Source organism: Hyla sarda, unplaced genomic scaffold (assembly GCF_029499605.1).
Source record: "Hyla sarda isolate aHylSar1 unplaced genomic scaffold, aHylSar1.hap1 scaffold_1025, whole genome shotgun sequence".
NCBI classification, from domain to species: Eukaryota; Metazoa; Chordata; class Amphibia; order Anura; family Hylidae; genus Hyla; species Hyla sarda.
Genome location: NW_026607644.1, coordinates 61,326 through 73,935, shown reverse-complemented (window position 1 = coordinate 73,935; position 12,610 = coordinate 61,326). Strand labels below are relative to the sequence as shown.

Genomic DNA, 12,610 nt, shown 5'->3' with positions numbered 1-12,610 from the left:
CAGATGGAGACACTGGGGGATAATTTTCTAAGGATTTATACTGATTTTTCCTGTCTGAATTTGTCGCACAGAAAGTTGCAGGCCAAATATGTGTGACATTTCTGCGACTTTAGCTTCTAGAGCATTTTTACAACATTATACATAGGTGCTGAATACATAAAAAGCGACTGTTCAGCGACAGACAAGTCGCATCGGCTGAAAGTAGGCCAGAATGTCAGTCCATGTTGGAGCAGGTTTAGATACAGTCTAAAGCATAGATCTCAAAGTCTGTGCACAGAATTTAGCAAGGGCCTCGCACCTTCTGATGCATCAGGTAGGTGCACAATAGCATAGCCTAACCCTCTGTACTTTGGTCTATATTGATGCGGGACATAGACAGCCAGCTGATGACCAATCCATTAGTGCAATGGATGGCTGGAAGCATTTGTCTTTGCCTTTGCAATACCACAGAAGCAATGCATGGTCAATGTACAGCAATGACACACCTGTGTGAACAGCCAGGAGACCCCCCCCCCCCCCATGTTATGTTACATAGTTACATAGTTAGTACGGTCGAAAAAAGACATATGTCCATCAAGTTCAACCAGGGAATTAAGGGGTAGGGGTGTGGCGCGATATTGGGGAAGGGATGAGATTTTATATTTCTTCATAAGCATTAATCTTATTTTGTCAATTAGGAACATTCAGCACCCACCCGCTATCAAGGCAGCTGCCTATCATGTCATGCCCTACCTGCACAGGTGTGCTGGCTACTCAAATGATCCAATTAAGGAGGCCATTTAGTCAGCAGCAGCAGAAGTCCTGTGCCTGGACGCTCCAACAGCGGCCAGACACAAGCAGAAGCAGAAGCAGCAGCAGCACCACCTTTTGTTTTTTGGCTGCAGCAGCAGCAGCAAGGCCCACAGGGCTGGCTAGCTGGCTAGCCAGCAAGCAGGTAGCAATGAAAGTAGGAATCTTTCTTTTTAACCCTGTAAGGGGGTGGTGCACTGTACCCGAAGATACTGCCATATCGGGTCAATGCATAGGGCGACGGAAGCAAGCTTCGAAATCGGCCCCCGTTCTCAAAAATCCATTTAATATATGGTCCCCAGATAGGGGACGTATCAGATATTAAACTGATAAGAACAGATACTACACTTGATCTTAGCCAAAAGGCCGAGAAGCGATAACCGTGAAAGGGGCGGGCCCAACAAGGTCCCCTTCATGGGCACTATCACTGCTTGCTGTCAGGGAGGCTGCCAGACAATTTTCCATGCACACTCTGGGCTGGGGGGCAGTCAACCACCAGTACACACAGCAGAACCTAAACCCATACCATTATTGCTAAGCAGCAAGACAGGGGCCCATTGCACTCCCACGGGGCCTTTTTAAATGCAATCCATAACCCGGATTTGCCAGGAACCCTTCTTACTCCTCCTACTTGCATGTGACACTGGGCTTAGGATCTGCATAGGAAACACACACACAAGCACACACCTACCTTTGTTGCCTGCAGATGCCTCCTTGGCTGTCCCCAAACGGTATCAAACCAACACCCACGGGAAGCTGTAAGCATAGAGGACATGCCTGCACCCCATTGGACTTACCTGTGTGGGTTAAACCCGGGTTATTTGACAACCTATGGCGGTGATGGTTCTGCTCAGGCAGAGCAGTGCTGATGCTCCTCATAAAGCTGTCGCTGCTGTGAAGGTTCTAGGTGACATCACAAATCCCTATGGTTACATACACAACAAAGCTGGGTTGTTGTTGTTTACACTCTGCAAGGCCTGTGGAAGTGAGTGACATCATAGCACTGTAGTTCTGAGGGTTCTAGATGGATGCAACAATCTCCTGTTGCTTCTATGAAGGCCATAATAGACGACATCACCAAACAGCTCCATAGTCACATGCACAGCAAAGGAGAGATGTTGTTTACACCTAGTGATGTCAGTGGTATTGAGTGACATCACAGCACAGTGCTAAGGCTCCTGGGCCTGGACACAGCAGCGGCTGCAATATCTCAACGGAGAATACGTTTATATATATGTGTGTGTGTGCGCGTATATATATATATATATATATATATATATATATATTTCTCCGCCGAAATCACTTTTAAACCCATTTCCACCTTTTTTTCCCTTCTCTTCCTCTTACTTTTTTTTCACGTTTTTTTACGTTTTTCTCCTTTTCGCCTCTTTTCTGGGCGTATTATTCTTCTTTTTCTTCTTTTTTTCCGTCTAATGCATACCCCATCAGTGCAGCAATGCTTATTCAATACCGCCAGCAGATGGAGACACTGGGGGATAATTTTCTAAGGATTTATACTGATTTTTCCTGTCTGAATTTGTCGCACAGAAAGTTGCAGGCCAAATATGTGTGACATTTCTGCGACTTTAGCTTCTAGAGCATTTTTACAACATTATACATAGGTGCTGAATACATAAAAAGCGACTGTTCAGCGACAGACAAGTCGCATCGGCTGAAAGTAGGCCAGAATGTCAGTCCATGTTGGAGCAGGTTTAGATACAGTCTAAAGCATAGATCTCAAAGTCTGTGCACAGAATTTAGCAAGGGCCTCGCACCTTCTGATGCATCAGGTAGGTGCACAATAGCATAGCCTAACCCTCTGTACTTTGGTCTATATTGATGCGGGACATAGACAGCCAGCTGATGACCAATCCATTAGTGCAATGGATGGCTGGAAGCATTTGTCTTTGCCTTTGCAATACCACAGAAGCAATGCATGGTCAATGTACAGCAATGACACACCTGTGTGAACAGCCAGGAGACCCCCCCCCCCCCATGTTATGTTACATAGTTACATAGTTAGTACGGTCGAAAAAAGACATATGTCCATTAAGTTCAACCAGGGAATTAAGGGGTAGGGGTGTGGCGCGATATTGGGGAAGGGATGAGATTTTATATTTCTTCATAAGCATTAATCTTATTTTGTCAATTAGGAACATTCAGCACCCACCCGCTATCAAGGCAGCTGCCTATCATGTCATGCCCTACCTGCACAGGTGTGCTGGCTACTCAAATGATCCAATTAAGGAGGCCATTTAGTCAGCAGCAGCAGAAGTCCTGTGCCTGGACGCTCCAACAGCGGCCAGACACAAGCAGAAGCAGAAGCAGCAGCAGCACCACCTTTTGTTTTTTGGCTGCAGCAGCAGCAGCAGCAAGGCCCACAGGGCTGGCTAGCTGGCTAGCCAGCAAGCAGGTAGCAATGAAAGTAGGAATCTTTCTTTTTAACCCTGTAAGGGGGTGGTGCACTGTACCCGAAGATACTGCCATATCGGGTCAATGCATAGGGCGACGGAAGCAAGCTTCGAAATCGGCCCCCGTTCTCAAAAATCCATTTAATATATGGTCCCCAGATAGGGGACGTATCAGATATTAAACTGATAAGAACAGATACTACACTTGATCTTAGCCAAAAGGCCGAGAAGCGATAACCGTGAAAGGGGCGGGCCCAACAAGGTCCCCTTCATGGGCACTATCACTGCTTGCTGTCAGGGAGGCTGCCAGACAATTTTCCATGCACACTCTGGGCTGGGGGGCAGTCAACCACCAGTACACACAGCAGAACCTAAACCCATACCATTATTGCTAAGCAGCAAGACAGGGGCCCATTGCACTCCCACGGGGCCTTTTTAAATGCAATCCATAACCCGGATTTGCCAGGAACCCTTCTTACTCCTCCTACTTGCATGTGACACTGGGCTTAGGATCTGCATAGGAAACACACACACAAGCACACACCTACCTTTGTTGCCTGCAGATGCCTCCTTGGCTGTCCCCAAACGGTATCAAACCAACACCCACGGGAAGCTGTAAGCATAGAGGACATGCCTGCACCCCATTGGACTTACCTGTGTGGGTTAAACCCGGGTTATTTGACAACCTATGGCGGTGATGGTTCTGCTCAGGCAGAGCAGTGCTGATGCTCCTCATAAAGCTGTCGCTGCTGTGAAGGTTCTAGGTGACATCACAAATCCCTATGGTTACATACACAACAAAGCTGGGTTGTTGTTGTTTACACTCTGCAAGGCCTGTGGAAGTGAGTGACATCATAGCACTGTAGTTCTGAGGGTTCTAGATGGATGCAACAATCTCCTGTTGCTTCTATGAAGGCCATAATAGACGACATCACCAAACAGCTCCATAGTCACATACACAGCAAAGGAGAGATGTTGTTTACACCTAGTGATGTCAGTGGTATTGAGTGACATCACAGCACAGTGCTAAGGCTCCTGGGCCTGGACACAGCAGCGGCTGCAATATCTCAACGGAGAATACGTTTATATATATGTGTGTGTGTGCGCGTATATATATATATATATATATATATATATATATATATATATATATATATTCTCCGCCGAAATCACTTTTAAACCCATTTCCACCTTTTTTTCCCTTCTCTTCCTCTTACTTTTTTTTCACGTTTTTTTACGTTTTTCTCCTTTTCGCCTCTTTTCTGGGCGTATTATTCTTCTTTTTCTTCTTTTTTTTCGTCTAATGCATACCCCATCAGTGCAGCAATGCTTATTCAATACCGCCAGCAGATGGAGACACTGGGGGATAATTTTCTAAGGATTTATACTGATTTTTCCTGTCTGAATTTGTCGCACAGAAAGTTGCAGGCCAAATATGTGTGACATTTCTGCGACTTTAGCTTCTAGAGCATTTTTACAACATTATACATAGGTGCTGAATACATAAAAAGCGACTGTTCAGCGACAGACAAGTCGCATCGGCTGAAAGTAGGCCAGAATGTCAGTCCATGTTGGAGCAGGTTTAGATACAGTCTAAAGCATAGATCTCAAAGTCTGTGCACAGAATTTAGCAAGGGCCTCGCACCTTCTGATGCATCAGGTAGGTGCACAATAGCATAGCCTAACCCTCTGTACTTTGGTCTATATTGATGCGGGACATAGACAGCCAGCTGATGACCAATCCATTAGTGCAATGGATGGCTGGAAGCATTTGTCTTTGCCTTTGCAATACCACAGAAGCAATGCATGGTCAATGTACAGCAATGACACACCTGTGTGAACAGCCAGGAGACTCCCCCCCCCCCCCATGTTATGTTACATAGTTACATAGTTAGTACGGTCGAAAAAAGACATATGTCCATCAAGTTCAACCAGGGAATTAAGGGGTAGGGGTGTGGCGCGATATTGGGGAAGGGATGAGATTTTATATTTCTTCATAAGCATTAATCTTATTTTGTCAATTAGGAACATTCAGCACCCACCCGCTATCAAGGCAGCTGCCTATCATGTCATGCCCTACCTGCACAGGTGTGCTGGCTACTCAAATGATCCAATTAAGGAGGCCATTTAGTCAGCAGCAGCAGAAGTCCTGTGCCTGGACGCTCCAACAGCGGCCAGACACAAGCAGAAGCAGAAGCAGCAGCAGCACCACCTTTTGTTTTTTGGCTGCAGCAGCAGCAGCAGCAAGGCCCACAGGGCTGGCTAGCTGGCTAGCCAGCAAGCAGGTAGCAATGAAAGTAGGAATCTTTCTTTTTAACCCTGTAAGGGGGTGGTGCACTGTACCCGAAGATACTGCCATATCGGGTCAATGCATAGGGCGACGGAAGCAAGCTTCGAAATCGGCCCCCGTTCTCAAAAATCCATTTAATATATGGTCCCCAGATAGGGGACGTATCAGATATTAAACTGATAAGAACAGATACTACACTTGATCTTAGCCAAAAGGCCGAGAAGCGATAACCGTGAAAGGGGCGGGCCCAACAAGGTCCCCTTCATGGGCACTATCACTGCTTGCTGTCAGGGAGGCTGCCAGACAATTTTCCATGCACACTCTGGGCTGGGGGGCAGTCAACCACCAGTACACACAGCAGAACCTAAACCCATACCATTATTGCTAAGCAGCAAGACAGGGGCCCATTGCACTCCCACGGGGCCTTTTTAAATGCAATCCATAACCCGGATTTGCCAGGAACCCTTCTTACTCCTCCTACTTGCATGTGACACTGGGCTTAGGATCTGCATAGGAAACACACACACAAGCACACACCTACCTTTGTTGCCTGCAGATGCCTCCTTGGCTGTCCCCAAACGGTATCAAACCAACACCCACGGGAAGCTGTAAGCATAGAGGACATGCCTGCACCCCATTGGACTTACCTGTGTGGGTTAAACCCGGGTTATTTGACAACCTATGGCGGTGATGGTTCTGCTCAGGCAGAGCAGTGCTGATGCTCCTCATAAAGCTGTCGCTGCTGTGAAGGTTCTAGGTGACATCACAAATCCCTATGGTTACATACACAACAAAGCTGGGTTGTTGTTGTTTACACTCTGCAAGGCCTGTGGAAGTGAGTGACATCATAGCACTGTAGTTCTGAGGGTTCTAGATGGATGCAACAATCTCCTGTTGCTTCTATGAAGGCCATAATAGACGACATCACCAAACAGCTCCATAGTCACATGCACAGCAAAGGAGAGATGTTGTTTACACCTAGTGATGTCAGTGGTATTGAGTGACATCACAGCACAGTGCTAAGGCTCCTGGGCCTGGACACAGCAGCGGCTGCAATATCTCAACGGAGAATACGTTTATATATATGTGTGTGTGTGCGCGTATATATATATATATATATATATATATATATATATCTCCGCCGAAATCACTTTTAAACCCATTTCCACCTTTTTTTCCCTTCTCTTCCTCTTACTTTTTTTTCACGTTTTTTTACGTTTTTCTCCTTTTCGCCTCTTTTCTGGGCGTATTATTCTTCTTTTTCTTCTTTTTTTTCGTCTAATGCATACCCCATCAGTGCAGCAATGCTTATTCAATACCGCCAGCAGATGGAGACACTGGGGGATAATTTTCTAAGGATTTATACTGATTTTTCCTGTCTGAATTTGTCGCACAGAAAGTTGCAGGCCAAATATGTGTGACATTTCTGCGACTTTAGCTTCTAGAGCATTTTTACAACATTATACATAGGTGCTGAATACATAAAAAGCGACTGTTCAGCGACAGACAAGTCGCATCGGCTGAAAGTAGGCCAGAATGTCAGTCCATGTTGGAGCAGGTTTAGATACAGTCTAAAGCATAGATCTCAAAGTCTGTGCACAGAATTTAGCAAGGGCCTCGCACCTTCTGATGCATCAGGTAGGTGCACAATAGCATAGCCTAACCCTCTGTACTTTGGTCTATATTGATGCGGGACATAGACAGCCAGCTGATGACCAATCCATTAGTGCAATGGATGGCTGGAAGCATTTGTCTTTGCCTTTGCAATACCACAGAAGCAATGCATGGTCAATGTACAGCAATGACACACCTGTGTGAACAGCCAGGAGACCCCCCCCCCCCATGTTATGTTACATAGTTACATAGTTAGTACGGTCGAAAAAAGACATATGTCCATCAAGTTCAACCAGGGAATTAAGGGGTAGGGGTGTGGCGCGATATTGGGGAAGGGATGAGATTTTATATTTCTTCATAAGCATTAATCTTATTTTGTCAATTAGGAACATTCAGCACCCACCCGCTATCAAGGCAGCTGCCTATCATGTCATGCCCTACCTGCACAGGTGTGCTGGCTACTCAAATGATCCAATTAAGGAGGCCATTTAGTCAGCAGCAGCAGAAGTCCTGTGCCTGGACGCTCCAACAGCGGCCAGACACAAGCAGAAGCAGAAGCAGCAGCAGCACCACCTTTTGTTTTTTGGCTGCAGCAGCAGCAGCAGCAAGGCCCACAGGGCTGGCTAGCTGGCTAGCCAGCAAGCAGGTAGCAATGAAAGTAGGAATCTTTCTTTTTAACCCTGTAAGGGGGTGGTGCACTGTACCCGAAGATACTGCCATATCGGGTCAATGCATAGGGCGACGGAAGCAAGCTTCGAAATCGGCCCCCGTTCTCAAAAATCCATTTAATATATGGTCCCCAGATAGGGGACGTATCAGATATTAAACTGATAAGAACAGATACTACACTTGATCTTAGCCAAAAGGCCGAGAAGCGATAACCGTGAAAGGGGCGGGCCCAACAAGGTCCCCTTCATGGGCACTATCACTGCTTGCTGTCAGGGAGGCTGCCAGACAATTTTCCATGCACACTCTGGGCTGGGGGGCAGTCAACCACCAGTACACACAGCAGAACCTAAACCCATACCATTATTGCTAAGCAGCAAGACAGGGGCCCATTGCACTCCCACGGGGCCTTTTTAAATGCAATCCATAACCCGGATTTGCCAGGAACCCTTCTTACTCCTCCTACTTGCATGTGACACTGGGCTTAGGATCTGCATAGGAAACACACACACAAGCACACACCTACCTTTGTTGCCTGCAGATGCCTCCTTGGCTGTCCCCAAACGGTATCAAACCAACACCCACGGGAAGCTGTAAGCATAGAGGACATGCCTGCACCCCATTGGACTTACCTGTGTGGGTTAAACCCGGGTTATTTGACAACCTATGGCGGTGATGGTTCTGCTCAGGCAGAGCAGTGCTGATGCTCCTCATAAAGCTGTCGCTGCTGTGAAGGTTCTAGGTGACATCACAAATCCCTATGGTTACATACACAACAAAGCTGGGTTGTTGTTGTTTACACTCTGCAAGGCCTGTGGAAGTGAGTGACATCATAGCACTGTAGTTCTGAGGGTTCTAGATGGATGCAACAATCTCCTGTTGCTTCTATGAAGGCCATAATAGACGACATCACCAAACAGCTCCATAGTCACATACACAGCAAAGGAGAGATGTTGTTTACACCTAGTGATGTCAGTGGTATTGAGTGACATCACAGCACAGTGCTAAGGCTCCTGGGCCTGGACACAGCAGCGGCTGCAATATCTCAACGGAGAATACGTTTATATATATGTGTGTGTGTGCGCGTATATATATATATATATATATATATATATATATATATATATATATTTCTCCGCCGAAATCACTTTTAAACCCATTTCCACCTTTTTTTCCCTTCTCTTCCTCTTACTTTTTTTTCACGTTTTTTTACGTTTTTCTCCTTTTCGCCTCTTTTCTGGGCGTATTATTCTTCTTTTTCTTCTTTTTTTTCGTCTAATGCATACCCCATCAGTGCAGCAATGCTTATTCAATACCGCCAGCAGATGGAGACACTGGGGGATAATTTTCTAAGGATTTATACTGATTTTTCCTGTCTGAATTTGTCGCACAGAAAGTTGCAGGCCAAATATGTGTGACATTTCTGCGACTTTAGCTTCTAGAGCATTTTTACAACATTATACATAGGTGCTGAATACATAAAAAGCGACTGTTCAGCGACAGACAAGTCGCATCGGCTGAAAGTAGGCCAGAATGTCAGTCCATGTTGGAGCAGGTTTAGATACAGTCTAAAGCATAGATCTCAAAGTCTGTGCACAGAATTTAGCAAGGGCCTCGCACCTTCTGATGCATCAGGTAGGTGCACAATAGCATAGCCTAACCCTCTGTACTTTGGTCTATATTGATGCGGGACATAGACAGCCAGCTGATGACCAATCCATTAGTGCAATGGATGGCTGGAAGCATTTGTCTTTGCCTTTGCAATACCACAGAAGCAATGCATGGTCAATGTACAGCAATGACACACCTGTGTGAACAGCCAGGAGACCCCCCCCCCCCATGTTATGTTACATAGTTACATAGTTAGTACGGTCGAAAAAAGACATATGTCCATCAAGTTCAACCAGGGAATTAAGGGGTAGGGGTGTGGCGCGATATTGGGGAAGGGATGAGATTTTATATTTCTTCATAAGCATTAATCTTATTTTGTCAATTAGGAACATTCAGCACCCACCCGCTATCAAGGCAGCTGCCTATCATGTCATGCCCTACCTGCACAGGTGTGCTGGCTACTCAAATGATCCAATTAAGGAGGCCATTTAGTCAGCAGCAGCAGAAGTCCTGTGCCTGGACGCTCCAACAGCGGCCAGACACAAGCAGAAGCAGAAGCAGCAGCAGCACCACCTTTTGTTTTTTGGCTGCAGCAGCAGCAGCAGCAAGGCCCACAGGGCTGGCTAGCTAGCAAGCAGGTAGCAATGAAAGTAGGAATCTTTCTTTTTAACCCTGTAAGGGGGTGGTGCACTGTACCCGAAGATACTGCCATATCGGGTCAATGCATAGGGCGACGGAAGCAAGCTTCGAAATCGGCCCCCGTTCTCAAAAATCCATTTAATATATGGTCCCCAGATAGGGGACGTATCAGATATTAAACTGATAAGAACAGATACTACACTTGATCTTAGCCAAAAGGCCGAGAAGCGATAACCGTGAAAGGGGCGGGCCCAACAAGGTCCCCTTCATGGGCACTATCACTGCTTGCTGTCAGGGAGGCTGCCAGACAATTTTCCATGCACACTCTGGGCTGGGGGGCAGTCAACCACCAGTACACACAGCAGAACCTAAACCCATACCATTATTGCTAAGCAGCAAGACAGGGGCCCATTGCACTCCCACGGGGCCTTTTTAAATGCAATCCATAACCCGGATTTGCCAGGAACCCTTCTTACTCCTCCTACTTGCATGTGACACTGGGCTTAGGATCTGCATAGGAAACACACACACAAGCACACACCTACCTTTGTTGCCTGCAGATGCCTCCTTGGCTGTCCCCAAACGGTATCAAACCAACACCCACGGGAAGCTGTAAGCATAGAGGACATGCCTGCACCCCATTGGACTTACCTGTGTGGGTTAAACCCGGGTTATTTGACAACCTATGGCGGTGATGGTTCTGCTCAGGCAGAGCAGTGCTGATGCTCCTCATAAAGCTGTCGCTGCTGTGAAGGTTCTAGGTGACATCACAAATCCCTATGGTTACATACACAACAAAGCTGGGTTGTTGTTGTTTACACTCTGCAAGGCCTGTGGAAGTGAGTGACATCATAGCACTGTAGTTCTGAGGGTTCTAGATGGATGCAACAATCTCCTGTTGCTTCTATGAAGGCCATAATAGACGACATCACCAAACAGCTCCATAGTCACATACACAGCAAAGGAGAGATGTTGTTTACACCTAGTGATGTCAGTGGTATTGAGTGACATCACAGCACAGTGCTAAGGCTCCTGGGCCTGGACACAGCAGCGGCTGCAATATCTCAACGGAGAATACGTTTATATATATGTGTGTGTGTGCGCGTATATATATATATATATATATATATATATATATATATATATATATTTCTCCGCCGAAATCACTTTTAAACCCATTTCCACCTTTTTTTCCCTTCTCTTCCTCTTACTTTTTTTTCACGTTTTTTTACGTTTTTCTCCTTTTCGCCTCTTTTCTGGGCGTATTATTCTTCTTTTTCTTCTTTTTTTTCGTCTAATGCATACCCCATCAGTGCAGCAATGCTTATTCAATACCGCCAGCAGATGGAGACACTGGGGGATAATTTTCTAAGGATTTATACTGATTTTTCCTGTCTGAATTTGTCGCACAGAAAGTTGCAGGCCAAATATGTGTGACATTTCTGCGACTTTAGCTTCTAGAGCATTTTTACAACATTATACATAGGTGCTGAATACATAAAAAGCGACTGTTCAGCGACAGACAAGTCGCATCGGCTGAAAGTAGGCCAGAATGTCAGTCCATGTTGGAGCAGGTTTAGATACAGTCTAAAGCATAGATCTCAAAGTCTGTGCACAGAATTTAGCAAGGGCCTCGCACCTTCTGATGCATCAGGTAGGTGCACAATAGCATAGCCTAACCCTCTGTACTTTGGTCTATATTGATGCGGGACATAGACAGCCAGCTGATGACCAATCCATTAGTGCAATGGATGGCTGGAAGCATTTGTCTTTGCCTTTGCAATACCACAGAAGCAATGCATGGTCAATGTACAGCAATGACACACCTGTGTGAACAGCCAGGAGACCCCCCCCCCCCCATGTTATGTTACATAGTTACATAGTTAGTACGGTCGAAAAAAGACATATGTCCATCAAGTTCAACCAGGGAATTAAGGGGTAGGGGTGTGGCGCGATATTGGGGAAGGGATGAGATTTTATATTTCTTCATAAGCATTAATCTTATTTTGTCAATTAGGAACATTCAGCACCCACCCGCTATCAAGGCAGCTGCCTATCATGTCATGCCCTACCTGCACAGGTGTGCTGGCTACTCAAATGATCCAATTAAGGAGGCCATTTAGTCAGCAGCAGCAGAAGTCCTGTGCCTGGACGCTCCAACAGCGGCCAGACACAAGCAGAAGCAGAAGCAGCAGCAGCACCACCTTTTGTTTTTTGGCTGCAGCAGCAGCAGCAGCAAGGCCCACAGGGCTGGCTAGCTAGCAAGCAGGTAGCAATGAAAGTAGGAATCTTTCTTTTTAACCCTGTAAGGGGGTGGTGCACTGTACCCGAAGATACTGCCATATCGGGTCAATGCATAGGGCGACGGAAGCAAGCTTCGAAATCGGCCCCCGTTCTCAAAAATCCATTTAATATATGGTCCCCAGATAGGGGACGTATCAGATATTAAACTGATAAGAACAGATACTACACTTGATCTTAGCCAAAAGGCCGAGAAGCGATAACCGTGAAAGGGGCGGGCCCAACAAGGTCCCCTTCATGGGCACTATCACTGCTTGCTGTCAGGGAGGCTGCCAGACAATTTTCCATG

At 46.2% G+C, this 12,610-nt stretch overlaps 6 non-coding genes across 6 annotated transcripts; all 6 read right to left on the bottom strand.

Annotated features, from left to right (window-relative positions):
* Positions 1-976: 976 nt before the first annotated feature.
* Positions 977-1,167, bottom strand: LOC130298845 (U2 spliceosomal RNA). Its single transcript, XR_008850133.1, has one exon. It is a non-coding gene; the product is annotated as a U2 spliceosomal RNA (small nuclear RNA).
* Positions 1,168-3,244: 2,077 nt separating this feature from the next.
* LOC130298844 (U2 spliceosomal RNA) lies at positions 3,245-3,435 on the bottom strand. Its single transcript, XR_008850132.1, has one exon. It is a non-coding gene; the product is annotated as a U2 spliceosomal RNA (small nuclear RNA).
* A 2,092-nt stretch (positions 3,436-5,527) lies between these two features.
* Positions 5,528-5,718, bottom strand: LOC130298843 (U2 spliceosomal RNA). Its single transcript, XR_008850131.1, has one exon. It is a non-coding gene; the product is annotated as a U2 spliceosomal RNA (small nuclear RNA).
* A 2,074-nt stretch (positions 5,719-7,792) lies between these two features.
* Positions 7,793-7,983, bottom strand: LOC130298841 (U2 spliceosomal RNA). Its single transcript, XR_008850129.1, has one exon. It is a non-coding gene; the product is annotated as a U2 spliceosomal RNA (small nuclear RNA).
* A 2,078-nt stretch (positions 7,984-10,061) lies between these two features.
* Positions 10,062-10,252, bottom strand: LOC130298840 (U2 spliceosomal RNA). Its single transcript, XR_008850128.1, has one exon. It is a non-coding gene; the product is annotated as a U2 spliceosomal RNA (small nuclear RNA).
* Positions 10,253-12,331: 2,079 nt separating this feature from the next.
* Positions 12,332-12,522, bottom strand: LOC130298839 (U2 spliceosomal RNA). Its single transcript, XR_008850126.1, has one exon. It is a non-coding gene; the product is annotated as a U2 spliceosomal RNA (small nuclear RNA).
* Between the last annotated feature and the right edge of the window lie 88 nt (positions 12,523-12,610).